General features: G+C 41.2%; 1 protein-coding gene across 1 annotated transcript in view; it reads right to left on the bottom strand.

Moving 5' to 3' along the window:
* Window positions 1-26,019, bottom strand: part of LOC149142157 (uncharacterized) — an 83,660-nt gene extending 57,641 nt beyond the window's left edge. The window contains exons 1-2 of the mRNA XM_089449921.1: window positions 25,841-26,019; window positions 12,242-12,315 (exon numbers count right to left, since the gene is read on the bottom strand). The gene's annotated coding sequence lies outside the window, so the exon portion shown is untranslated. The remainder of the gene's footprint in view (window positions 1-12,241; window positions 12,316-25,840) is intronic.
* Between the last annotated feature and the right edge of the window lie 521 nt (window positions 26,020-26,540).

Below are 26,540 nucleotides of genomic sequence, written 5' to 3'. Positions count from 1 at the left end.
CCTCCCGCTGCCTTTTCTTCTCATGCTAAGAAAAGAAATAATTCCTGGACTAAATCAAAAGGAAAGGTTGGACCTAAGGGTGGAATAAAATGATGATGTTACATTTGCGATAAAGCAGGTCACTATGCAAGGGAGTGCCCTGATAGAAAGGACTCACACCGGGACGACGATCAAAATCCCTCTGATGGTAATCAAAGGAATGAAAAATTTAATAGCAAAGGTAAGAGGAGAGCTGGGAATCGAGGAAGAGGACAACCATTCAAGAAGGCTAGAAATTCCAGGATGTATTAAATGCACTTGACCTCAAAAAGAACTTAGTTTCCATCTCGGAAATGGAAGACAAAGGCTACAAGGTAACCTTCAGCAATGGCAAGGTATGTGTATAAAAAAATAATGTTAAAGATGCCTTTACTCTTGGGTTTCGTGTTGATTCATTATATTAGGTCGATGGAAGTCCGCTAGGTATCATGTCTTATGACACATCTCTTTAGTCCGAACTTTGGCATCGGAGGTTTGGCCCCCTTCATTATAAAGCTATACTCGATGTAAGACAAATGGTGACAGGGATGCCCAAATTCCGAGTAGAGAAAGAAGGTGTATGTCTAGGATGTGCCGAAGGAAAGCTCAAAAGGGGACCATTCCCCTCAAGCCAAAGCAAGACCTCCGATATATTACAGTTGGTTCACTCAGGCATATCTAAGGCTGGCATTAAGAGGGAGACTACTACACCACATACTCCTAAGCAGAATGGTCTGGCGGGAAGGAAGAACCGTATGATTGTGGAAGCTGTCCGGGCCATGCTACATGATCAAAGACTTCCGAAGTTTCTATGGGCTGAAACTACAAACACCGCCATATATGTACAAAATCGATGCCCTTATCAAGCATTGGGTTCCAAGACTCCTGAAGAAATGTTCACCGCCGGTCAAAGGGAAGTCGTGATTAGTCATGATGTCACCTTTGACGAAGATATGGCTCTCAGCAAGGTGGACAATCTTCTGACTTTGAGGAGCTCTCAAGAAGTCGACACCAGGGAACCGAAAGAAAAGGATGATGAATCAATGCCTGATGTAGAAGAACCCATGGATTCGATTGATCCTCATCCACATGAGCCTTCCTCTTCTAGGAAGAGGTCTTCATGGCTTAGGGGGATACTTGATGATGCTGAAGGACATGCTGCACCTGAAGGAACCTTTCGTGAAAGTAAGAAACCTAACAGGTATCAGGGATACCTGACCATCATGAGCACGATCATACAAAATGAGCCTTCATCATTCTCAGATGCCGTCAAGCATCAAGTATGGAAGGATGCTAACACCGAAGAATATGAGTCTATTATGAAGAATGATGTCTGGAAAGTAGTTCCCAGACCCCAGGACAAGACAGTTGTTACTTCCAAATGGCTTTACAAGATAAAGCATGCAACAGATGGAAGTACGGAAAAGTATAAGGCTCGTTTTGTTGCTCGTGGTTTCTCCCAGAAGGAAGGTATAGACTATGATATTTGCACCTGTTGCTAGATATATGACCATCCGCTTGATCATAGCCCTTGTGGCTTCACAAGGATGGAACCTACATCAGATGGATAGACCGCGTTTTTGCATGGTTCGATAAAAAAGAGGTCTATGTGGAGCAACCTGAAGGATTTGAGATTTATGATTGAAAATCTCATGTATGCAGGTTGAAGAAGGCTCTCTATGGGCTGAAGCAAGCACCCCGAGCATGGTATGAGAGGATCGATAGCTACTTGATGAAGCTGAGATTCACTAGGAGTGAAGCCGATCCTAACCTTTACTTTAAGGTTGAAGATGACAAACCTCTCAGACTGGTGCTGTACGTGGATGACCTCTTTCTAAGAAGTGCATACCCTCTCATTCACAAATGTAAGAGGGAGTTGGCTTCTGAATTTGAAATGAAGAACCAAGGACTTGAAGTGTGGCAGAAGCCAAGGGAAATTTTCCTATCTCAAGTAAAATATGTGGTGAAGATTCTGAAAAGATTTGGTATGATGGACTGCAAGCTTGTGACTACCTCGAGGATCTTAACTTTCAGAAGTTATATGGTAGTGATGTCGAACCAGATTTGGGAAATGCCTCTGAGTTTCAGAAAAACTCATTCGCGTTGATGTTCTTGGTGAACCTCCGTCCGAACATATGTTTTGCAGTTAGCATTGTGAGCTCATATTTAGTTGAGCTTCACTAGATTGGTGCCAAGAATCTTCTGAGATGTCTTTAGGACACAATCTCTCATGGATTGAGATACACTGCATGATTATTCGAATGCTGATTAGGCAAGTAGTGTGGAGGATCACTGGAGCACTTTTAGTGTTGTTTCTCTTTGGATTCTGCTTCGATATAATGGATGAGCAGGAAGCAGAAGTCGGTTTCCATAAGCATCACTGAGACTAGATACATATCTACGAGTATGATCTCGTATGAAGCTGCCTGGTTGGGAAAGCTCTTCAATGAGCTATTTGAACACATACCACTGTGATTCTCTGTAACAACTAGAGGTGGGATTCGATTACTGAGGAATCCCGTATTCGTCGATTGCTCCAGCAGATAGACATCATCTGGGATATGGTAAGTCAATGAGCAAGGAGGCTCCATCACATTAAGATGATGTACAGGTCGATACACCTTGTCAAAGCCCCGAGGAAAGATCTAATCTGTGATTTTCCCAAACGACTTGGAGTCGTCAAGAAACCCTTGTACAAGGGTCCTGCATGTTGCATACATTGAGCTCTGGGAGCTCTGAGGACTTGCGGTTCTTACTGGAGCAACATACAACCACAGGGTGACTCACCCTCCCCTGGTGGTGTGCATTGGAACAAGATGATTCGCTCTCTTGTGGGGCAAGATGATTCGCTCTCTTGTGGGACAAGATGATTCACTCTCTTGTGGAACAGGATGATTTGCTCTCCTGTGTAGTAGGATGATGTGTTCTCCTGTGAGGCCTGGATTGATGTGTTCTCCATGGCGACTATAGCAGGATTGATGTGTTCTCTTGTGAGGTCTGGATTGATGTGTTCTCCATGGCAACTGTAGCAGGATTGATGTGTTCTCCTGTGAGGCCTGGATTGATGTGTTCTCCATGGCGGCCTGGATTGATGTGTTCTCATGTGAGGACAGGATTGATTAGTTCTCCTGTCGAGGCATCCTACCCATGCAGTCTAGGACTCATGGGAAGTACCTCTCATCTGATCAATGAGCAGGGAAATGATGTTAGGGACCATAGTAGTACCGATGGACACATCGTTGTGTCTACCATACTCCCTACGCTAGGATGACCTCCATTGATCTGGGATCAATGATATTGGTCTGGGGCCAGTGGTAGGAGTTGTACCATACTATGACACTGACTTCGGGTCGGTTGAGACTGGTCTGGGACCAGTGGTACATACTCTGAGACTGACTTCGTGTCAGTGCAGTACTGGTCTGGGACAGTGAGAGTGGTACATACTATGACGCTGACTTCGGGTCGGTTGAGACTGGTCTGGGACCAGTGGTACACTCTCTGAGACTGCGATACTAGTTTGGGACCAGTGGTAGGAGTGGTACTTACTATGAAGCTGACTTCGGGTTGGTTGAGACTGGTCTGGGACTAGTGGTATGCACTCTGAGACTGACTTTGAGTCAGTGGAGGATGATATTGGTCTGGGACCAGTGGAGTTGTACTCACTATGACGCTGACTTCGGGTTGGTTGAGACTGGTCTGCGACCAGTGGTACATACTCTGAGACTGACTTTGAGTTAGTATGATACATCCTCGATCATTTCTTCTTCTTCATAATTCGGATAAAAGCAGAGCAGAACAGAACAATGCAAGAGTAGAGCAGAACAGTACAGATCAGTACAGGGCAGAACAAGAAGAATAGAGCAGAGCAGGGCAAGGGTCAGGCTGTACAGGGCAGTGCATTTGATGGATGAATAATAACGACCAATAAACAGATTGCAGATGAAGTTCTCCCTAGTTTAGAGGGAGTGTTAAAATTGGCAACCAGGGAAAAACTTCATGTGGGTCATCTTATTCATGGTTGATAATATTTTTATTAGATTCCTCTCGTCGAGAGGTGTAGGATTGATATAAAGATCATCCGATTCCGATAAGTATTCATGGAGATATGAATTTATTTTGATTATGGAATTATTATCAAGCCGACCTACAACTCATGTAGGCTCAGAAGCCCAACAGTCACATCTATTCAAACACCAACGTTGTGTATAAATATAGGAGGAATTTTCCTCATTTGGACTCACTCATCTCATCACATCTCTCTCTCTCTACTGCGCAGAAAAGAGTCTCTTCTCTATTTCGCAGAAAAGGGTCTCTCTCTCACACGTGAAGTCGGAAGCTGTTGAACCTGAAGCTGTAACTGCAGATCCAAAGTTTGACCAGCGTTGACCATCAGATCTCCTCCTTAGAACTGCGCTGTAGGTCCATCTGGATCTCCTCTGAAAGCCGCAACTTTTGGTGGTGGAATCAAGTCAATCCGACGGACGGTTTGCAAGATATCGACTGCCCTAGTTTGAAGGAAGCTGCTGAAACTGAAGCTGCAACTGCAGAAGTAAATTTTGACCTGCGTGGACTAGAAGATATCCTCATCTGAACTGCATTGTAGGTTCATCTGAACCTCCTCTAAAAGCGGCAACTTTTGGTGGTGGAATCAAGTCAATTCGACGGACGGTTTGCAAGATATCGACTGCCCTAGTTTGAAGGAAGCTGCTGAAATTGAAGCTGCAATTGCAGAAGTAAAGTTTGACCTGCGTGGACTAGAAGATATCCTCATCTGAACTGTGCTATAGGTTCATCTGAACCTCCTCTGGAAGCCGCAACTTTTGGTGGTGGAATCAAGCCGATCCGACAGTCGGTTTGTGAGATATCGTCTGCCCTAGTTTGATGATGACGCCGCTCATGCTGATGCTGCTGATCTAGGGTTTGCTACTGCTGATATAAATCAGATTTATTGTACTATTTCTCTCTGCTGAATTATTGAAGATAAAAGAAGATTTGATCAAAGGGTTTCCCCACACATTGTGGGGTTTGTCCCTGGCTAGCCGCCACATCTTGTCTCTTGTCTTGGCTTGTTTTCTGTCAATCGTTTAACGTTCTATCTGCACTTTACTTTATGTATATGTGATTGCTAATCTGTGGAATATAATAAGAAAAACAAGTAAAGTGTTATAAGCATAGAACATACCATATCTTAACATTCTCAAAGGTTGCAAAAGAGCTTAAATCAACATTTTCATATAAAAAAACTGCATGTAAATTCTTACCATTTTCCTCATCTTTCGACTGAAGGAAAAAGATGCTTTGAAACTCCTTCCTAATTCCTGAGGTGTCTTCTTGGAATCTTGGCCTTTCTTATTTCAGCTCCTTGGACTTTGGTGCTGATAGAACCTCATCCTCATCATCATGAGGACAAAAGGTGCAGACTTGGCCATCTTCCTTCTCTGAGGGGCTTTCTGCACTAGCCTCTTGTGTAAGGGTTGTTTTCGAAGAGGATGATGATGAAGGTGAGGATGGAGGTGAAGATGATGGTGAAGAATATGGTGGTTCATCATAATTCCCTTTTGAAGGCTTGTCATCATCTCCTCTTTTTCCTCCAGAAGAACCCTCTCCTTTTGAAGGCTTGGAGCTCTCACCCTTCAATCTTGAATTTCTCTCTTCATAGAGAACTTTCACCATGTGGGTCATGTCAAGGAATGCTTTTTTGAAAGAATTCTCATCCTTTGATATATTATCAACTCCTCCATCATGAGACATGCTTACTAAAGCTTCAGGAACAACTTTAGGTGAAACTTATGGTGGGGATTGTGGCAAATGTGCTCTCCTTTTCCTTGTCCCAAATTGAGAACCTATACCCACAAGCTTTCCCTCTCCTCTCTTAAGCCTCAACCTTGTAAGCATCATAAACACTTGCAAACAATTAAATCCTCACAGGAGCAAAGAAAACCTATTCTCTAAGGCCAAACTTGGTCTGTATATGAAACTACTTGAGGATTATGTAAATTGCAAGTTAATAAAATGAGTTTTTATGGCTTTTTAAGTTGAATTTATACACATTAAAACATGAATTTAATTGATATATTGCAGAAAATTGCAGATAATAAAACCATAATAGTAACCACAAAACAAAACATGATGAAGGAGTTCACCCCTCCTGGGCTACGTCTCCTGGTCCAGCTTCCAATGCTTGGCCCTCTTTCATTATGCTAAAAGATGATGACAAAAATGAGTTACAGTGCTCAAATGGCTTCAAAAACTGCTTCAACGGCTTCATAGCTATCAAAAACCATTTTCTAGCCTCTTTCTACTCCCAAAAAGACCAAAAACTGAGAGAGTAATGAGCTTTCCAAGTTTTGCTGCTAGTTGACCCACAATTTCGCCAAGTCTGGCTAACTGTCCTATATTTTCGCCCCATTTTTCGCTAATGGAGCAACAAATTGGCACACCACCGGTGCAAATTATGGGACCGTTAATTTCTCCATTAACTCATGTGCGCACCGGTGGTCACATGGGCGCTCCACGTGACTTGGGGTTGGACCCCGCGGTCTAGCTCCCCTTCGTATCAGCCCTTGGTCTCGGCATTATGGTCGCAAGGCCAATGTTTAAGGTTGGGGGGGTCGGGGCTAAGCCCTAGCCCTCGGTCTCGCCCCTAGTCCTTGTGGGCATGGCGACCGGGGCTGGGGCTAGCCCTCGACCCCTTACCCCAATACTCACCCCAATAATGTTTAAATAAACATATGGTGGGTCCTTTACACAAGGCCCACATTGGCGCAATGGTGTATGCAGATATTTGTTGGTAAGCGGTTTCAGGTTCGATTCCTGTGGAGTAAAATTCAGACTTGCCCCAAAAAATTTCATGGCCACTGAGGCACCACGTGGCATCCTATGGCTGGGCCATGTGGCGGCCTCCGGTTACTCCACCTAACCAACAACAAACTGACCAATAAATAATCACCAACTCAGCACAAATAAGAATATGAAAAGTGGCGCGATGTCATTGGCCATTTTTGAAGCCCAGTCATATGCCAACTCGGCAGGCCCAGTGAGTATGCCACGTCAGCATTACAGACTGTTGACTGGGTAGTCGTGCACATAATTTTGCCTGCTTGCCAAAACGATCAGAACTCATTTCTGGGAGCATACGACGTCTGTTTTCTGTGAAACGAGTTGCGTTGGATTCAAGTAGACGAGATCTACGCGATCATTCATGTTTTGCTTCAATCTGAAAAATTTCATTTTTGAGCATATTTTTTCATTTTTGGAAGATTTTGGATCCCAAAAGCTCTTTTATTACTGAATTCAACAATTTGAGCTTTTCATGAAAACTGATCTTTTTCCTTGATTCTAGAGACATTGTCTTGTTGTTGTAGACACCATCTTGCTGCAATTTCCCAGAATTTGTAGAAAAACCAACTGTTCTTGAAGAAACAAACATATTCCTTCATCGGTCGTCAATCAAAGGAAACTTAAACAAATTGAAAATTTTCTCACCTCGAACACTGTCGACATGGTGATGTTTAGCTTGTCTTACCTTGTCTTGCTTTCCTTTCCTAGGATGAAGTTGCGGATGCAATTTCCAGCACTTCTCGACCCAATGGCCACTAATATTACAATGGGTGCATAAATTTTTGTGCTTGCTGCTTGATGACATTGTCTTCGAACCTAGAAGAGAGTTTTTCTTCCTTGTTTCATTCCCACATTCAAGCAACTCTTTCCTTTGCTGACACTTCTTCACACTATGGTTATGTGAATGATAGAAAGTGCATGGAACCATATTCCATAAAACTTTATTCAATTGATTATGTGGCTCAAAATCAAAGAAACTATTTGAGTGAGGCTTATACCTTCCCTTGTTATCCTTTGAACCATGCTTCTTACACGAGAGACTTGAATGGTGAGAAGAACTTGTCTTAGTCTCTGCTTCAACTTGCTCATCTCTCTTTGGAGAGGTCTTGCATTTCATGTAGTCCTTTTGCTTTAGAAACCAAGTTGGTACCAATTCCGGATGAAAATCCCAACAATTTTCCTCGTCATGTCCTCTCTTATGACAAAAAGATCATGATACCCAAGAGATATCACTGGAAGACCATTCTCCCTTTTCGACATAGCCCAAACCTTAATATCGAGGTCTCTCCTTTGCCTCAATTGGATGGACAATGCCCTGATTGTTCACTCCAAAGCCTCCTCCCTTGTAACCCATATTGGACAAGAACGTTGTTCCTATGCCTTTTCTATGCTTCTCAAAGGCTGCAAAAGAGATTAAATCAACATTTTCATGTAAAGAAACTGCATGTAAATGCTTACCATTTTCCTCATATTTCAACTGAGGGACAAACATGCTCTTAAACTCTTTCCTAATTCTTTAGGTGTCTTATTAGACTCCTGGTCTTTCTTCTTTCAGATCCTTGGACTTTGGCGCTGATAGAACCTCATCTACTTCATCATGCGGACAAAACGTGCAGACTTGGCCACCTTCCTTCTCGGAGGGGCTTTTTGCACTAGCCTCTTGTGAAAGGGTTGTTGTGGAAGATGATGATGATGAAGGTGAGGATGGAGGTGAAGATGATGGTGAAGAAGATAGTGGTTTGTCACCATTCCCTTTTAAAGGCTTGTGCTCATCTCCTCCTTTTCCTCCAAGAGAACCCTCTCCTTTTGAAGGCTTGGAGCTCTCACCCTGCAATCTTGAATTTCTTTCTTCATAGAGAACTTTCACCATGTGGGTCATGTCAAAGAAAGCTTTTCTTAAAGCCTTCTCATACTCTGACATATTATTATCTCCTCCATTAGACATGCTTACTGAAGCTTCAGGAACAAATTGAGGTGAAACTTGTGGTGGAGATTATGGCAAATGTGCTCTCCTTGACCTTGTCCCAAATTGAGAACCCATACCCACAAGATTACCTTCTCCTTTCTTAAGCTTCAACCTTGTAAGCATCAGAAACACTTGCAAACAATTAAATCGTCATAGCAGCAAAGAAAACTTATGCTCCGATACCAAACTTGATTTGTATATGAAACTGCTTAAGGATTATGTAAATTGCAAGTTAATAAAATGAGTTTTTATGAATCTTCAAGTTGAATTCATACAATATTAAAACATGAATCTAACTCATAAATTGCAGAAAATTGTAGAGAATAAAACCATAATATAACCACAAAAGAACAAGTGATGAAGGAGTTCACCCCTCTTGGGCTACATCTCTTGGTCCAACTTCCAATGCTTGGCTCTCTTTCATTATGTTGAATGAAGGTGATTACAATGAGTTATAGTGCTCAAATGGCTTCAAAACCTGCCCCAACATCTTCAGAGCTATCAAAGACCCCTGTCTAGCCTCTTTCTGCTCCCAAAAAGACCAAAAACAGATAAAGTTATGAGTTTTCCAAGTTTTGTTGCTAGTTGACCCATAATTTCTCCAAATCTGGCTAATTGTCCTACATTTTCACCCCATTTTTCGCTAATGGAGCAACAAATCAGTGCATCACTAGCGCAAATTGTGGGACCATTAATTTCTCCATTAACTCCTGTGCGTGTCAGTGGTCACATGGGCGCTTGATGTGACCTGGGCTGGCCCTCGCGATCTAGCTCCCCTTCATATCGTCCCTTGGTCTCAGCGCTATGGTCGCCTGACCAATGGTTAAGGTTGGGGGGGCGGGCTAAGCCCTGGCCCCCGGTCTTGCCCCTAGTCCTTGTGGGCGCGATGACTGGGGCTAGGGCTAGCCCTTGGTCCCTTACCCCAATACTCTACCCCGTTAATGTTTAAATAAATATATGGTGGGTCCTTTAGTAAAAGGCCCACCTTTGACGCAATGGTGTATGTGGATATTTGTTGGTAAGAAGTTTCAGGTTCGATTCTTGTGGAGTGTAATTTGGACTTGCTCCAAAAAATTCAGTGGCCACCGAGGTGCCACGTGGTAGTCAAAGAAAGCATGTTGAGACATGCCGATGATCATAACCTTAGTCTTGAATACGAATCTATATTGACTTGATGGTTTGCTTGCAGGCCTCACTTTGGTACTTTCTATTTCTATTTAGAAACTTCAAATAACTAGAAGAATAATTATGTTTCCCTCCTCTTATCGGAATGACACTACTCTTTCAAAGGAAAACTGTCCAACCTACAGTTGGGTTCTGGCTGTCTTCCAATTATCACCTGGATCTGGAGAAAGAGAGAATACAGTGTAATATTTAAATACATCCTATTGGAATTATGATTTATGCCACTAGTTTTATTTTTGAATATGCTTATTGAATAATGTAGCTTATGCAATAAGGCACAGGCCATGCCACAAAAAAACAGGGGTGGAAAATAGGTTGTGCCACAATCACAACAATGCAAAATCTGGGGAGAATAAAAAGTCCCTGCTTTCTAGATTCTCACTGGAAAATATAATCAAGGTCAACCTCCTCATGTGTTCAAGGAGTTTAGGGTTTTCAAAATAAGCCTAAAGAGAGTTACAATGTGACAATATTGTAAATGCTTTAGCTACTTGGAATAGATTAGAATGTAGGGTTGATGTTTCTGTTGGAGCCTAAATTCATGCAATGTTCAGATTGCAAGTTGGCCTCCAACAATTATCAAAACAATATGTTATGTTCCCATTGTAGTTTTTGATGCCTACTGCATCCATTCTAGGATTGATGGTCAACATGCTTCATACAAAACAAGAACCAAGGAGATAGTACGCATTGCACAAATTTACCCATATGTCCCTTATAACACTTTCTTCATCATAAGCTTGGTGAAGTCAATTGCATTTCCCCAAAACATCTCTATGGGAATCTTCCAAGCATTGTGGAGGAGGCATTTGAATGCAGTCCATATATAGAAGCATGCTTCAATTAACTTTAATGCAGTGACAAATGAACCAGCTTCAGCCCAACGAATTTTATATTGTATTTATTAAAGGATGGGTACTTCCATGAAGTCAGTTAAAGGTATCAATCAATAGTAAATAGGCAGAAACTCTTACAAGCCAATATTCCTGGTAATCTACTCTATCTCCAACAAGAACATAACTTTCACATAAAACCAAAATACATTAAGTTTTGAAACAACCATTCACATAGTTCTGCACATGTTTCACTTTCAAGATAGCTCATTGTTTGCATTTTGTTCTATGTGGAGGGATGAGGTAACCCTCAGCTCTTGCTCAAGGACACTTCAAGATGTCCAATCTTTAGATCCCATAGCTTATTTAGGATCTATCTAAGTTTTAGGAACTTGTGGGAGGAAGTTATGTTGTCCATTCTACATGCCTTTTCACTTTCTTTCTTTTTATTCTCTATTGTTTGTAAATATTTTCCTATAAATATAAAACATATTCTATTCAAAAGAAAGAAGAAGAATAGATAAAAATCTATCATTGAATTCATTAGAACAAAGTTTGGCTTTGATTGTCTATATACAAGGTCACTGTAAACCACAAGGAGAAAGCTCAGAGGGGCAAGACGCTAAAGAAAATGTGTTCAATGTAGAGGTATGAATATATAGGCAAAGGAAATCTCTCTGGAGTCTGTTAGCAGAAAGACATTGTCCAAGGAGTCAAGTTGATCTGTAAATGTAATATGCCTATGGCCTCTCCATTTCACCAACACGGATCCTTTGTGGAATTAATAAATTCAACTGGTGTCTCTGCAATTCCTTGAATGACAGATTACAACAATGCATATAAATTCTTTAACAATAACCTGTGTCTCTGTGTTATGCTTTCAGTTATTTATTTTATGTGTGGCCTATCCAGAGAACCCAGTTTCTAATACATTGATTTCCAACCATTAAATAAGGTTATTTCATTTCAAAACATTCCCAGCACTTCTATGCTCATTAATAAAACAAAAGAACAACTATATATATTGTTCGATCAGACACAAACATCACAGTGAGCATTATCCTTCAAGGAAACGCTGAATTTATGGTTCTTAATTTGAAGAGAAGGCAATGGGGATTTAAATATGCACTTGGTTTGAAATATGGTATCCAACCACCAATGCTGCATTAAATAAGAACAGAAGCACCCCAGCATTAAATAAGAATAGTAGCACTTTCCTCAAGTTTCAACTTTCAACATCAACATCACCAAGCATTGCCACATTTATATATTCAGATGAGGGCCAACAATTTAAATGGGAGTATCTACAGACCATCTCATTTTCTGCCCTCCATCTCAGCAATTAACAAAGTAATGAGCAAGTATTTGTTTACAAAGGAAAAGATATGAAGTGACATACATATACCGATTTTTCATGTATACTTGTTTTGCTGCAATTTACCATACTATGCATTCTCCAAAGACTGCCTGGTCCTGCATATGTTCAATTTCAGAATAGGGGTCCAAAAAAATAATAATTTTCAGTGCAGAAATGATATATGGAGAATTACATAGCTTGAAAGACATCCATAATACATATACATTGAACAAATGGGTATATCGCTCACATGGTTAGTCACAGAATTAAGAATACTTGGATGCAGCTAGTCTGTGGGTGGGTGAGATAAAATCTAATGCCTGTGAGTAGATGAAGAAAATGTTGTCATAAAATAGAGTACACCCTAAGGAAAGACATAGCAAGAAATTTGTTGTGTGAAATGAGGATGGTAGAATTTAATACTACGATACTTTTGAAACCCAAGAGATTACTTCTAAGCATGCAATGTGAACAACACTATGATGCTTTTGAAACCCAAGAGGTTACTTCTGATCATGCAATGTGAACAATATTAGTCTAGTTTAGTCATCCCATTACATAGCACTCAGAAAACATTCAATGATGTTGCCCAAAATTGTTCCTCTTATGATTGTGATTCTATTGAGTACTACAGTCTATCGTTGAATGGGAGGATTGCATACTAGGTAAGGAGACAATTAATCACTCTACCCTAAACTTTTCCAATTTGTGTAGACACAAAGAAGATTACAAGATAGACACTAGCTTAAGTAGATGGTATTCCGATGACAAGTCAACTTGGTGAATAGAAAGTGCACTTTCCCCTAAAAAAATCATTGATCCATCACTTCTAACGTCAATGACTGAAATGACCACCAACATAAGCTTCAGCCCATTCATCAACGAAGGGTTCTAAACCCTCACATTAAAAATAGAATGAGCCTACATCTAACAGAATATCATTATTTGATATCAAGCAGTAAATATGTCCAAAATCAAAAGAACATTCCTCAAAACGAATTTGACCCATGTATCAGACAACTATTTATGAAAATACGTAGATACATAGCAACGAAGCTATGGTGACCATATCTTTGGTACCAAACCAAAAACCCAGTAAAATGGCTAAGAAGGGTAAAGATGAGAGTATGCAAGCATACTTCTTAAGAATAACCGAGATCAAGAACGATCTCCTATCTATTGGGGAGGCTATTACTGACAGGGAAATGGCACTCACGACTCTTGGAGGATTACCATCCGAATGGTACGTGTTTAGGACTACTCTTCTGAACAATAATGTAATTCCTGGTTTCGAGGAATTAATGGCTAGATGCATTCAAGAAGAAACAAGGGAAGAAGAGCAAGAAATGCCCATGCCTAAAGGTCCTCCCGCTGCCTTTTCTTCTCATGCTAAGAAAAGAAATAATTCCTGGACTAAATCAAAAGGAAAGGTTGGACCTAAGGGTGGAAGAAAATGATGATGTTACATTTGCGATAAAGCAGGTCACTATGCAAGGGAGTGCCCTGATAGAAAGGACTCACACCGGGACGACGATCAAAATCCCTCTGATGGTAATCAAAGGAATGAAAAATTTAATAGCAAAGGTAAGAGGAGAGCTGGGAATCGAGGAAGAGGACAACCATTCAAGAAGGCTAGAAATTCCAGGATGTATTAAATGCACTTGACCTCAAAAAGAACTTAGTTTCCATCTCGGCAATGGAAGACAAAGGCTACAAGGTAACCTTCAGCAATGGCAAGGTATGTGTATAAAAAAATAATGTTAAAGATGCCTTTACTCTTGGGTTTCGTGTTGATTCATTATATTAGGTCGATGGAAGTCCGCTAGGTATCATGTCTTATGACACATCTCTTTAGTCCGAACTTTGGCATCGGAGGTTTGGCCCCCTTCATTATAAAGCTATACTCGGTGTAAGACAAATGGTGACAGGGATGCCCAAATTCCGAGTAGAGAAAGAAGGTGTATGTCTAGGATGTGCCGAAGGAAAGCTCAAAAGGGGACCATTCCCCTCAAGCCAAAGCAAGACCTCCAATATATTACAGTTGGTTCACTCAGGCATATCTAAGGCTGGCATTAAGAGGGAGACTACTACACCACATACTCCTAAGCAGAATGGTCTGGCGGGAAGGAAGAACCGTATGATTGTGGAAGCTGTCCGGGCCATGCTACATGATCAAAGACTTCCGAAGTTTCTATGGGCTGAAACTACAAACACCGCCATATATGTACAAAATCGATGCCCTTATCAAGCATTGGGTTCCAAGACTCCTAAAGAAATGTTCACTACCGGTCAAAGGGAAGTCGTGATTAGTCATGATGTCACCTTTGACGAAGATATGGCTCTCAGCAAGGTGGACAATCTTCTGACTTTGAGGAGCTCTCAAGAAGTCGACACCAGGGAACCGAAAGAAAAGGATGATGAATCAATGCCTGATGTAGAAGAACCCATGGATTCGATTGATCCTCATCCACATGAGCCTTCCTCTTCTAGGAAGAGGTCTTCATGGCTTAGGGGGATACTTGATGATGCTGAAGGACATGCTGCACCCCAAGGAACCTTTCGTGAAAGTAAGAAACCTAACAGGTATCAGGGATACCTGACCATCATGAGCACGATCATACAAAATGAGCCTTCATCATTCTCAGATGCCGTCAAGCATCAAGTATGGAAGGATGCTAACACCGAAGAATATGAGTCTATTATGAAGAATGATGTCTGGGAAGTAGTTCCCAGACCCCAGGACAAGACAGTTGTTACTTCCAAATGGCTTTACAAGATAAAGCATGCAACAGATGGAAGTACGGAAAAGTATAAGGCTCGTTTTGTTGCTCGTGGTTTCTCCCAGAAGGAAGGTATAGACTATGATATTTGCACCTGTTGCTAGATATATGACCATCCGCTTGATCATAGCCCTTGTGGCTTCACAAGGATGGAACCTACATCAGATGGATAGACCGTGTTTTTGCATGGTTCGATCAAAGAAGAGGTCTATGTGGAGCAACCTGAAGGATTTGAGATTTATGATTGAAAATCTCATGTATGCAGGTTGAAGAAGGCTCTCTATGGGCTGAAGCAAGCACCCTGAGCATGGTATGAGAGGATCGATAGCTACTTGATGAAGCTGAGATTCACTAGGAGTGAAGCCGATCCTAACCTTTACTTTAAGGTTGAAGATGACAAACCTCTCAGACTGGTGCTGTACGTGGATGACCTCTTTCTAAGAAGTGCATACCCTCTCATTCACAAATGTAAGAGGGAGTTGGCTTCTGAATTTGAAATGAAGAACCAAGGACTTGAAGTGTGGCAGAAGCCAAGGGAAATTTTCCTATCTCAAGTAAAATATGTGGTGAAGATTCTGAAAAGATTTGGTATGATGGACTGCAAGCTTGTGACTACCTCGAGGATCTTAACTTTCAGAAGTTATATGGTAGTGATGTCGAACCAGATTTGGGAAATGCCTCTGAGTTTCAAAAAAACTCATTCGCGTTGATTTTCTTGGTGAACCTCCGTCCGAACATATGTTTTGCAGTTAGCATTGTGAGCTCATATTTAGTTGAGCTTCACTAGATTGGTGCCAAGAATCTTCTGAGATGTCTTTAGGACACAATCTCTCATGGATTGAGATACACTGCATGATTATTCGAATGCTGATTAGGCAAGTAGTGTGGAGGATCACTGGAGCACTTTTAGTGTTGTTTCTCTTTGGATTCTGCTTCGATATAATGGATGAGCAGGAAGCAGAAGTCGGTTGCCATAAGCATCACTGAGACTAGATACATATCTACGAGTATGATCTCGTATGAAGCTGCCTGGTTGGGAAAGCTCTTCAATGAGCTGTTTGAACACATACCACTGTGATTCTCTGTAACAACTAGAGGTGGGATTCGATTACTGAGGAATCCCGTATTCGTCGATTGCTCCAGCAGATAGACATCATCTGGGATATGGTAAGTCAATGAGCAAGGAGGCTCCATCACATTAAGATGATGTACAGGTCGATACACCTTGTCAAAGCCCCGAGGAAAGATCTAATCTGTGATTTTCCCAAACGACTTGGAGTCGTCAAGAAACCCTTGTACAAGGGTCCTGCATGTTGCATACATTGAGCTCTGGGAGCTCTGAGGACTTGCGGTTCTTACTGGAGCAACATACAACCACAGGGTGACTCACCCTCCCCTGGTGGTGTGCACTGGAACAAGATGATTCGCTCTCTTGTGGGGCAAGATGATTCGCTCTCTTGTGGGACAAGATGATTCGCTCTCTTGTGGAACAGGATGATTTGCTCTCCTGTGTAGCAGGATGATGTGTTCTCCTGTGAGGCCTGGATTGATGTGTTCTCCATGGCGACTGTAGCAGGATTGATGTGTTCTCTTGTGAGGTCTGGATTGATGTGTTCTCCATGGCAACTGTAGCAGGATTGATGTGTTCTCCTGTGAGGCCTGGATTGATGTGTTCTCCATGGCAGCCTGGATTGATGTGTTCTCATGTGAGGACAGGATTGATTAGTTCTCCTGTCGAGGCATCCTACCCATGCAGTCTAGGACTCATGGGAAGTACCTCTCATCTGATCAATGAGCAGGGAAATGATGTTAGGGACCATAGTAGTACCGATGGACACATCGTTGTGTCTACCATACTCCCTACGCTAGGATGACCTCCATTGATCTGGGATCAATGATATTGGTCTGGGGCCAGTGGTAGGAGTTGTACCATACTATGACACTGACTTCGGGTCGGTTGAGACTGGTCTGGGACCAGTGGTACATACTCTGAGACTGACTTCGTGTCAGTGCAGTACTGGTCTGGGACCAGTGAGAGTGGTACATACTATGACGCTGACTTCGGGTCGGTTGAGACTGGTCTGGGACCAGTGGTACACTCTCTGAGACTGCGATACTAGTTTGGGACCAGTGGTAGGAGTGGTACTTACTATGAAGCTGACTTCGGGTTGGTTGAGACTGGTCTGGGACTAGTGGTATGCACTCTGAGACTGACTTTGAGTCAGTGGAGGATGATATTGGTCTGGGACCAGTGGAGTTGTACTCACTATGACGCTGACTTCGGGTTGGTTGAGACTGGTTTGCGACCAGTGGTACATACTCTGAGACTGACTTTGAGTTAGTATGATACATCCTCGATCATTTCTTCTTCTTCATAATTCGGATAAAAGCAGAGCAGAACAGAACAATGCAAGAGTAGAGCAGAACAGAGCAGAACAGTACAGATCAGTACAGGGCAGAACAAGACAAAGCAGAACAGGAAGAATAGAGCAGAGCAGGGCAAGGGTCAGGCTGTACAGGGCAGTGCATTTGATGGATGAATAATAACGACCAATAAACAGATTGCAGATGAAGTTCTCCCTAGTTTAGAGGGAGTGTTAAAATTGGCAACCAGGGCAAAACTTCATGTGGGTCATCTTATTCATGGTTGATAATATTTTTATTAGATTCTTCTCGTCGAGAGGTGTAGGATTGATATAAAGATCATCCGATTCCGATAAGTATTCATGGAGATATGAATTTATTTTGATTATGGAATTATTATCAAGCCGACCTACAACTCATGTAGGCTCAGAAGCCCAACAGTCACATCTATTCAAACACCAACGTTGTGTATAAATATAGGAGGAATTTTCCTCATTTGGACTCACTCATCTCATCACATCTCTCTCTCTCTACTGCGCAGAAAAGAGTCTCTTCTCTATTTCGCAGAAAAGGGTCTCTCTCTCACACGTGAAGTCGGAAGCTGTTGAACCTGAAGCTGTAACTGCAGATCCAAAGTTTGACCAGCGTTGACCATCAGATCTCCTCCTTAGAACTGCGCTGTAGGTCCATCTGGATCTCCTCTGAAAGACGCAACTTTTGGTGGTGGAATCAAGTCAATCCGACGGACGGTTTGCAAGATATCGACTGCCCTAGTTTGAAGGAAGCTGCTGAAACTGAAGCTGCAACTGCAGAAGTAAATTTTGACCTGCGTGGACTAGAAGATATCCTCATCTGAACTGCATTGTAGGTTCATCTGAACCTCCTCTAAAAGCGGCAACTTTTGGTGGTGGAATCAAGTCAATTCGACGGACGGTTTGCAAGATATCGACTGCCCTAGTTTGAAGGAAGCTGCTGAAATTGAAGCTGCAATTGCAGAAGTAAAGTTTGACCTGCGTGGACTAGAAGATATCCTCATCTGAACTATGCTATAGGTTCATCTGAACCTCCTCTGGAAACCGCAACTTTTGGTGGTGGAATCAAGCCGATCCGACAGTCGGTTTGTGAGATATCGTCTGCCCTAGTTTGATGATGACGCCGCTCATGCTGATGCTGCTGATCTAGGGTTTGCTACTGCTGATATAAATTAGATTTATTGTACTATTTCTCTCTGCTGAATTATTGAAGATAAAAGAAGATTTGATCAAAGGGTTTCCCCACACATTGTGGGGTTTGTCCCTGGCTAGCCGCCACATCTTGTCTCTTGTCTTGGCTTGTTTTCTGTCAATCGTTTAACGTTCTATCTGCACTTTACTTTATGTATATGTGATTGCTAATCTGTGGAATATAATAAGAAAAACAAGTAAAGTGTTATAAGCATAGAACATACCATATCTTAACATTCTCAAAGGTTGCAAAAGAGCTTAAATCAACATTTTCATATAAAAAAACTGCATGTAAATTCTTACCATTTTCCTCATCTTTTGACTGAAGGAAAAAGATGCTTTGAAACTCCTTCCTAATTCCTGAGGTGTCTTCTTGGAATCTTGGCCTTTCTTATTTCAGCTCCTTGGACTTTGGTGCTGATAGAACCTCATCCTCATCATCATGAGGACAAAAGGTGCAGACTTGGCCATCTTCCTTCTCTGAGGGGCTTTCTGCACTAGCCTCTTGTGTAAGGGTTGTTTTCGAAGAGGATGATGATGAAGGTGAGGATGGAGGTGAAGATGATGGTGAAGAATATGGTGGTTCATCATAATTCCCTTTTGAAGGCTTGTCATCATCTCCTCTTTTTCCTCCAGAAGAACCCTCTCCTTTTGAAGGCTTGGAGCTCTCACCCTTCAATCTTGAATTTCTCTCTTCATAGAGAACTTTCACCATGTGGGTCATGTTAAGGAATGCTTTTTTGAAAGAATTCTCATCCTTTGATATATTATCAACTCCTCCATCATGAGACATGCTTACTAAAGCTTCAGGAACAACTTTAGGTGAAACTTATGGTGGGGATTGTGGCAAATGTGCTCTCCTTGTCCTTGTCCCAAATTGAGAACCTATACCCACAAGCTTTCCCTCTCCTCTCTTAAGCCTCAACCTTGTAAGCATCATAAACACTTGCAAACAATTAAATCCTCACAGGAGCAAAGAAAACCTATTCTCTAAGGCCAAACTTGGTCTGTATATGAAACTACTTGAGGATTATGTAAATTGCAAGTTAATAAAATGAGTTTTTATGGCTTTTTAAGTTGAATTTATACACATTAAAACATGAATTTAATTGATATATTGCAGATAATAAAACCATAATAGTAACCACAAAACAAAACATGATGAAGGAGTTCACCCCTCCTGGGCTACGTCTCCTGGTCCAGCTTCCAATGCTTGGCCCTCTTTCATTATGCTAAAAGATGATGACAAAAATGAGTTACAGTGCTCAAATGGCTTCAAAAACTGCTTCAACGGCTTCATAGCTATCAAAAACCCTTTTCTAGCCTCTTTCTACTCCCAAAAAGACCAAAAACTGAGAGAGTAATGAGCTTTCCAAGTTTTGCTGCTAGTTGACCCACAATTTCGCCAAGTCTGGCTAACTGTCCTATATTTTCGCCCCATTTTTCGCTAATGGAGCAACAAATTGGCACACCACCGGTGCAAATTATGGGACCGTTAATTTCTCCATTAACTCATGTGCGCACCGGTGGTCACATGGGCGCTCCACGTGACTTGGGGTTGGACCCCGCGGTCTAGCTCCCCTTCGTATCAACCCTTGGTCTCGGCATTATGGTCGCAAGGCCAATGTTTAAGGTTGGGGGGGTCGGGGCTAAGCCCTAGCCCTCGGTCCCGCCCCTAGTCCTTGTGGGCGTGGCGACCGGGGCTGGGGCTAGCCCTCGACCCCTTACCCCAATACTCACCCCAATAATGTTTAAATAAACATATGGTGGGTCCTTTACACAAGGCCCACATTGGCGCAATGGTGTATGCAGATATTTGTTGGTAAGCGGTTTCAGGTTCGATTCCTGTGGAGTAAAATTCAGACTTGCCCCAAAAAATTTCATGGCCACTGAGGCACCACGTGGCATCCTATGGCTGGGCCATGTGGCGGCCTCCGGTTACTCCACCTAACCAACAACAAACTGACCAATAAATAATCACCAACTCAGCACAAATAAGAATATGAAAAGTGGCGCGATGTCATTGGCCATTTTTGAAGCCCAGTCATATGCCAACTCGGCAGGCCCAGTGAGTATGCCACGTCAGCATTACAGACTGTTGACTGGGTAGTCGTGCACATAATTTTGCCTGCTTGCCAAAACGATCAGAACTCATTTCCGGGAGCATACGACGTCTGTTTTCTATGAAACGAGTTGCGCTGGATTCAAGTAGACGAGATCTACGCGATCATTCATGTTTTGCTTCAATCTAAAAAATTTCATTTTTGAGCATATTTTTTAGCATCAAATCACTCCTCCCCATTGGAAGATTTTGGATCCCAAAAGCTCTTTTATTACTGAATTCAACAATTTGAGCTTTTCATGAAAACTGATCTTTTTCCTTGATTCTAGAGACATTGTCTTGTTGTTGTAGACACCATCTTGCTGCAATTTCCCAGAATTTGTAGAAAAACCAACTGTTCTTGAAGAAACAAACATATTCCTTCATCGGTCGTCAATCAAAGGAAACTTAAACAAATTGAAAATTTTCTCACCTCGAACACTGTCGACATGGTGATGTTTAGCTTGTCTTACCTTGTCTTGCTTTCCTTTCCTAGGATGAAGTTGCGGATGCAATTTCCAGCACTTCTCGACCCAATGGCCACTAATATTACAATGGGTGCATAAATTTTTGTGCTTGCTGCTTGATGACATTGTCTTCGAACCTAGAAGAGAGTTTTTCTTCCTTGTTTCATTCCCACATTCAAGCAACTCTTTCCTTTGCTGACACTTCTTCACACTATGGTTATGTGAATGATAGAAAGTGCATGGAACCATATTCCATAAAACTTTATTCAATTGATTATGTGGCTCAAAATCAAAGAAACTATTTAAGTGAGGCTTATACCTTCCCTTGTTATCCTTTGAACCATGCTTCTTACACGAGAGACTTGAATGGTGAGAAGAACTTGTCTTAGTCTCTGCTTCAACTTGCTCATCTCTCTTTGGAGAGGTCTTGCATTTCATGTAGTCCTTTTGCTTTAGAAACCAAGTTGGTACCAATTCCGGATGAAAATCCCAACAATTTTCCTCGTCATGTCCTCTCTTATGACAAAAAGATCATGATACCCAAGAGATATCACTGGAAGACCATTCTCCCTTTTCGACATAGCCCAAACCTTAATATCGAGGTCTCTCCTTTGCCTCAATTGGATGGATAATGCCCTGATTGTTCACTCCAAAGCCTCCTCCCTTGTAACCCATATTGGACAAGAACGTTGTTCCTATGCCTTTTCTATGCTTCTCAAAGGCTGCAAAAGAGATTAAATCAACATTTTCATGTAAAGAAACTGCATGTAAATGCTTACCATTTTCCTCATATTTCAACTGAGGGACAAACATGCTCTTAAACTCTTTCCTAATTCTTTAGGTGTCTTATTAGACTCCTGGTCTTTCTTCTTTCAGATCCTTGGACTTTGGCGCTGATAGAACCTCATCTACTTCATCATGCGGACAAAACGTGCAGACTTGGCCACCTTCCTTCTCTGAGGGGCTTTTTGCACTAACCTCTTGTGAAAGGGTTGTTGTGGAAGATGATGATGATGAAGGTGAGGATGGAGGTGAAGATGATGGTGAAGAAGATAGTGGTTTGTCACCATTCCCTTTTAAAGGCTTGTGCTCATCTCCTCCTTTTCCTCCAAGAGAACCCTCTCCTTTTGAAGGCTTGGAGCTCTCACCCTGCAATCTTGAATTTCTTTCTTCATAGAGAACTTTCACCATGTGGGTCATGTCAAAGAAAGCTTTTCTTAAAGCCTTCTCATACTCTGACATATTATTATCTCCTCCATTAGACATGCTTACTGAAGCTTCAGGAACAAATTGAGGTGAAACTTGTGGTGGAGATTATGGCAAATGTGCTCTCCTTGACCTTGTCCCAAATTGAGAACCCGTACCCACAAGATTACCTTCTCCTTTCTTAAGCTTCAACCTTGTAAGCATCAGAAACACTTGCAAACAATTAAATCGTCATAGCAGCAAAGAAAACTTATGCTCCGATACCAAACTTGATTTGTATATGAAACTGCTTAAGGATTATGTAAATTGCAAGTTAATAAAATGAGTTTTTATGAATCTTCAAGTTGAATTCATACAAATATTAAAACATGAATCTAACTCATAAATTGCAGAAAATTGTAGAGAATAAAACCATAATATAACCACAAAAGAACAAGTGATGAAGGAGTTCACCCCTCTTGGGCTACATCTCTTGGTCCAACTTCCAATGCTTGGCTCTCTTTCATTATGTTGAATGAAGGTGATTACAATGAGTTATAGTGCTCAAATGGCTTCAAAACCTGCCCCAACATCTTCAGAGCTATCAAAGACCCCTGTCTAGCCTCTTTCTGCTCCCAAAAAGACCAAAAACAGATAAAGTTATGAGTTTTCCAAGTTTTGTTGCTAGTTGACCCATAATTTCTCCAAATCTGGCTAATTGTCCTACATTTTCACCCCATTTTTCGCTAATGGAGCAACAAATCAGTGCATCACCAGCGCAAATTGTGGGACCATTAATTTCTCCATTAACTCCTGTGCGTGTCAGTGGTCACATGGGCGCTTGATGTGACCTGGGCTGGCCCTCGCGATCTAGCTCCCCTTCATATCGTCCCTTGGTCTCAGCGCTATGGTCGCCTGACCAATGTTTAAGGTTGAGGGGGCGGGCTAAGCCCTGGCCCCCGGTCTTGCCCCTAGTCCTTGTGGGCGCGATCACTGGGGCTAGGGCTAGCCCTTGGTCCCTTACCCCAATACTCTACCCCGTTAATGTTTAAATAAATATATGGTGGGTCCTTTAGTAAAAGGCCCACCTTTGACGCAATGGTGTATGTGGATATTTGTTGGTAAGAAGTTTCAGGTTCGATTCTTGTGGAGTGTAATTTGGACTTGCTCCAAAAAATTCAGTGGCCACCGAGGTGCCACGTGGTAGTCAAAGAAAGCATGTTGAGACATGCCGATGATCATAACCTTAGTCTTGAATACGAATCTATATTGACTTGATGGTTTGCTTGCAGGCCTCACTTTGGTACTTTCTATTTCTATTTAGAAACTTCAAATAACTAGAAGAATAATTATGTTTCCCTCCTCTTATCGGAATGACACTACTCTTTCAAAGGAAAACTGTCCAACCTACAGTTGGGTTCTGGCTGTCTTCCAATTATCACCTGGATCTGGAGAAAGAGAGAATACAGTGTAATATTTAAATACATCCTATTGGAATTATGATTTATGCCACTAGTTTTATTTTTGAATATGCTTATTGAATAATGTAGCTTATGCAATAAGGCACAGGCCATGCCACAAAAAAAACAGGGGTGGAAAATAGGTTGTGCCACAATCACAACAATGCAAAATCTGGGGAGAATAAAAAGTTCCTGCTTTCTAGATTCTCACTGAAAAATATAATCAAGGTCAACCTCCTCATGTGTTCAAGGAGTTTAGGGTTTTCAAAATAAGCCTAAAGAGAGTTACAATGTGACAATATTGTAAATGCTTTAGCTACTTGGAATAGATTAGAATGTAGGGTTGATGTTTCTGTTGGAGCCTAAATTCATGCAATGTTCAGATTGCAAGTTGGCCTCCAACAATTATCAAAACAATATGTTATGTTCCCATTGTAGTTTTTGATGCCTACTGCATCCATTCTAGGATTGATGGTCAACATGCTTCATACAAAACAAGAACCAAGGAGATAGTACGCATTGCACAAATTTACCCATATGTCCCTTATAACACTTTCTTCATCATAAGCTTGGTGAAGTCAATTGCATTTCCCCAAAACATCTCTATGGGAATCTTCCAAGCATTGTGGAGGAGGCATTTGAACGCAGTCCATATATAGAAGCATGCTTCAATTAACTTTAATGCAGTGACAAATGAACCAGCTTCAGCCCAACGAATTTTATATTGTATTTATTAAAGGATGGGTACTTCCATGAAGTCAGTTAAAGGTATCAATCAATAGTAAATAGGCAGAAACTCTTACAAGCCAATATTCCTGGTAATCTACTCTATCTCCAACAAGAACATAACTTTCACATAAAACCAAAATACATTAAGTTTTGAAACAACCATTCACATAGTTCTGCACATGTTTCACTTTCAAGATAGCTCATTGTTTGCATTTTGTTCTATGTGGAGGGATGAGGTAACCCTCAGCTCTTGCTCAAGGACACTTCAAGATGTCCAATCTTTAGATCCCATAGCTTATTTAGGATCTATCTAAGTTTTAGGAACTTGTGGGAGGAAGTTATGTTGTCCATTCTACATGCCTTTTCACTTTCTTTCTTTTTATTCTCTATTGTTTGTAAATATTTTCCTATAAATATAAAACATATTCTATTCAAAAGAAAGAAGAAGAATAGATAAAAATCTATCATTGAATTCATTAGAACAAAGTTTGGCTTTGATTGTCTATATACAAGGTCACTGTAAACCACAAGGAGAAAGCTCAGAGGGGCAAGACGCTAAAGAAAATGTGTTCAATGTAGAGGTATGAATATATAGGCAAAGGAAATCTCTCTGGAGTCTGTTAGCAGAAAGACATTGTCCAAGGAGTCAAGTTGATCTGTAAATGTAATATGCCTATGGCCTCTCCATTTCACCAACACGGATCCTTTGTGGAATTAATAAATTCAACTGGTGTCTCTGCAATTCCTTGAATGACAGATTACAACAATGCATATAAATTCTTTAACAATAACCTGTGTCTCTGTGTTATGCTTTCAGTTATTTATTTTATGTGTGGCCTATCCAGAGAACCCAGTTTCTAATACATTGATTTCCAACCATTAAATAAGGTTATTTCATTTCAAAACATTCCCAGCACTTCTATGCTCATTAATAAAACAAAAGAACAACTATATATATTGTTCGATCAGACACAAACATCACAGTGAGCATTATCCTTCAAGGAAACGCTGAATTTATGGTTCTTAATTTGAAGAGAAGGCAATGGGGATTTAAATATGCACTTGGTTTGAAATATGGTATCCAACCACCAATGCTGCATTAAATAAGAACAGAAGCACCCCAGCATTAAATAAGAATAGTAGCACTTTCCTCAAGTTTCAACTTTCAACATCAACATCACCAAGCATTGCCACATTTATATATTCAGATGAGGGCCAACAATTTAAATGGGAGTATCTACAGACCATCTCATTTTCTGCCCTCCATCTCAGCAATTAACAAAGTAATGAGCAAGTATTTGTTTACAAAGGAAAAGATATGAAGTGACATACATATACCGATTTTTCATGTATACTTGTTTTGCTGCAATTTACCATACTATGCATTCTCCAAAGACTGCCTGGTCCTGCATATGTTCAATTTCAGAATAGGGGTCCAAAAAAATAATAATTTTCAGTGCAGAAATGATATATGGAGAATTACATAGCTTGAAAGACATCCATAATACATATACATTGAACAAATGGGTATTATCGCTCACATGGTTAGTCACAGAATTAAGAATACTTGGATGCAGCTAGTCTGTGGGTGGGTGAGATAAAATCTAATGCCTGTGAGTAGATGAAGAAAATGTTGTCATAAAATAGAGTACACCCTAAGGAAAGACAGAGCAAGAAATTTGTTGTGTGGAATGAGGATGGTAGAATTTAATACTACGATACTTTTGAAACCCAAGAGATTACTTCTAAGCATGCAATGTGAACAACACTATGATGCTTTTGAAACCCAAGAGGTTACTTCTGATCATGCAATGTGAACAATATTAGTCTAGTTTAGTCATCCCATTACATAGCACTCAGAAAACATTCAATGATGTTGCCCAAAATTGTTCCTCTTATGATTGTGATTCTATTGAGTACTACAGTCTATCGTTGAATGGGAGGATTGCATACTAGGTAAGGAGACAATTAATCACTCTACCCTAAACTTTTCCAATTTGTGTAGACACAAAGAAGATTACAAGATAGACAC

This window comes from Pinus tabuliformis, chromosome X, assembly GCF_031772625.1.
Source record: "Pinus tabuliformis cultivar Carrire ecotype Pingquan chromosome X, CPIR1, whole genome shotgun sequence".
Lineage (NCBI taxonomy): Eukaryota > Viridiplantae > Streptophyta > Pinopsida > Pinales > Pinaceae > Pinus > Pinus tabuliformis.
The sequence above is the reverse complement of the archived record's forward strand: the minus strand, read 5'-3'. Positions and strand labels throughout refer to the sequence as shown.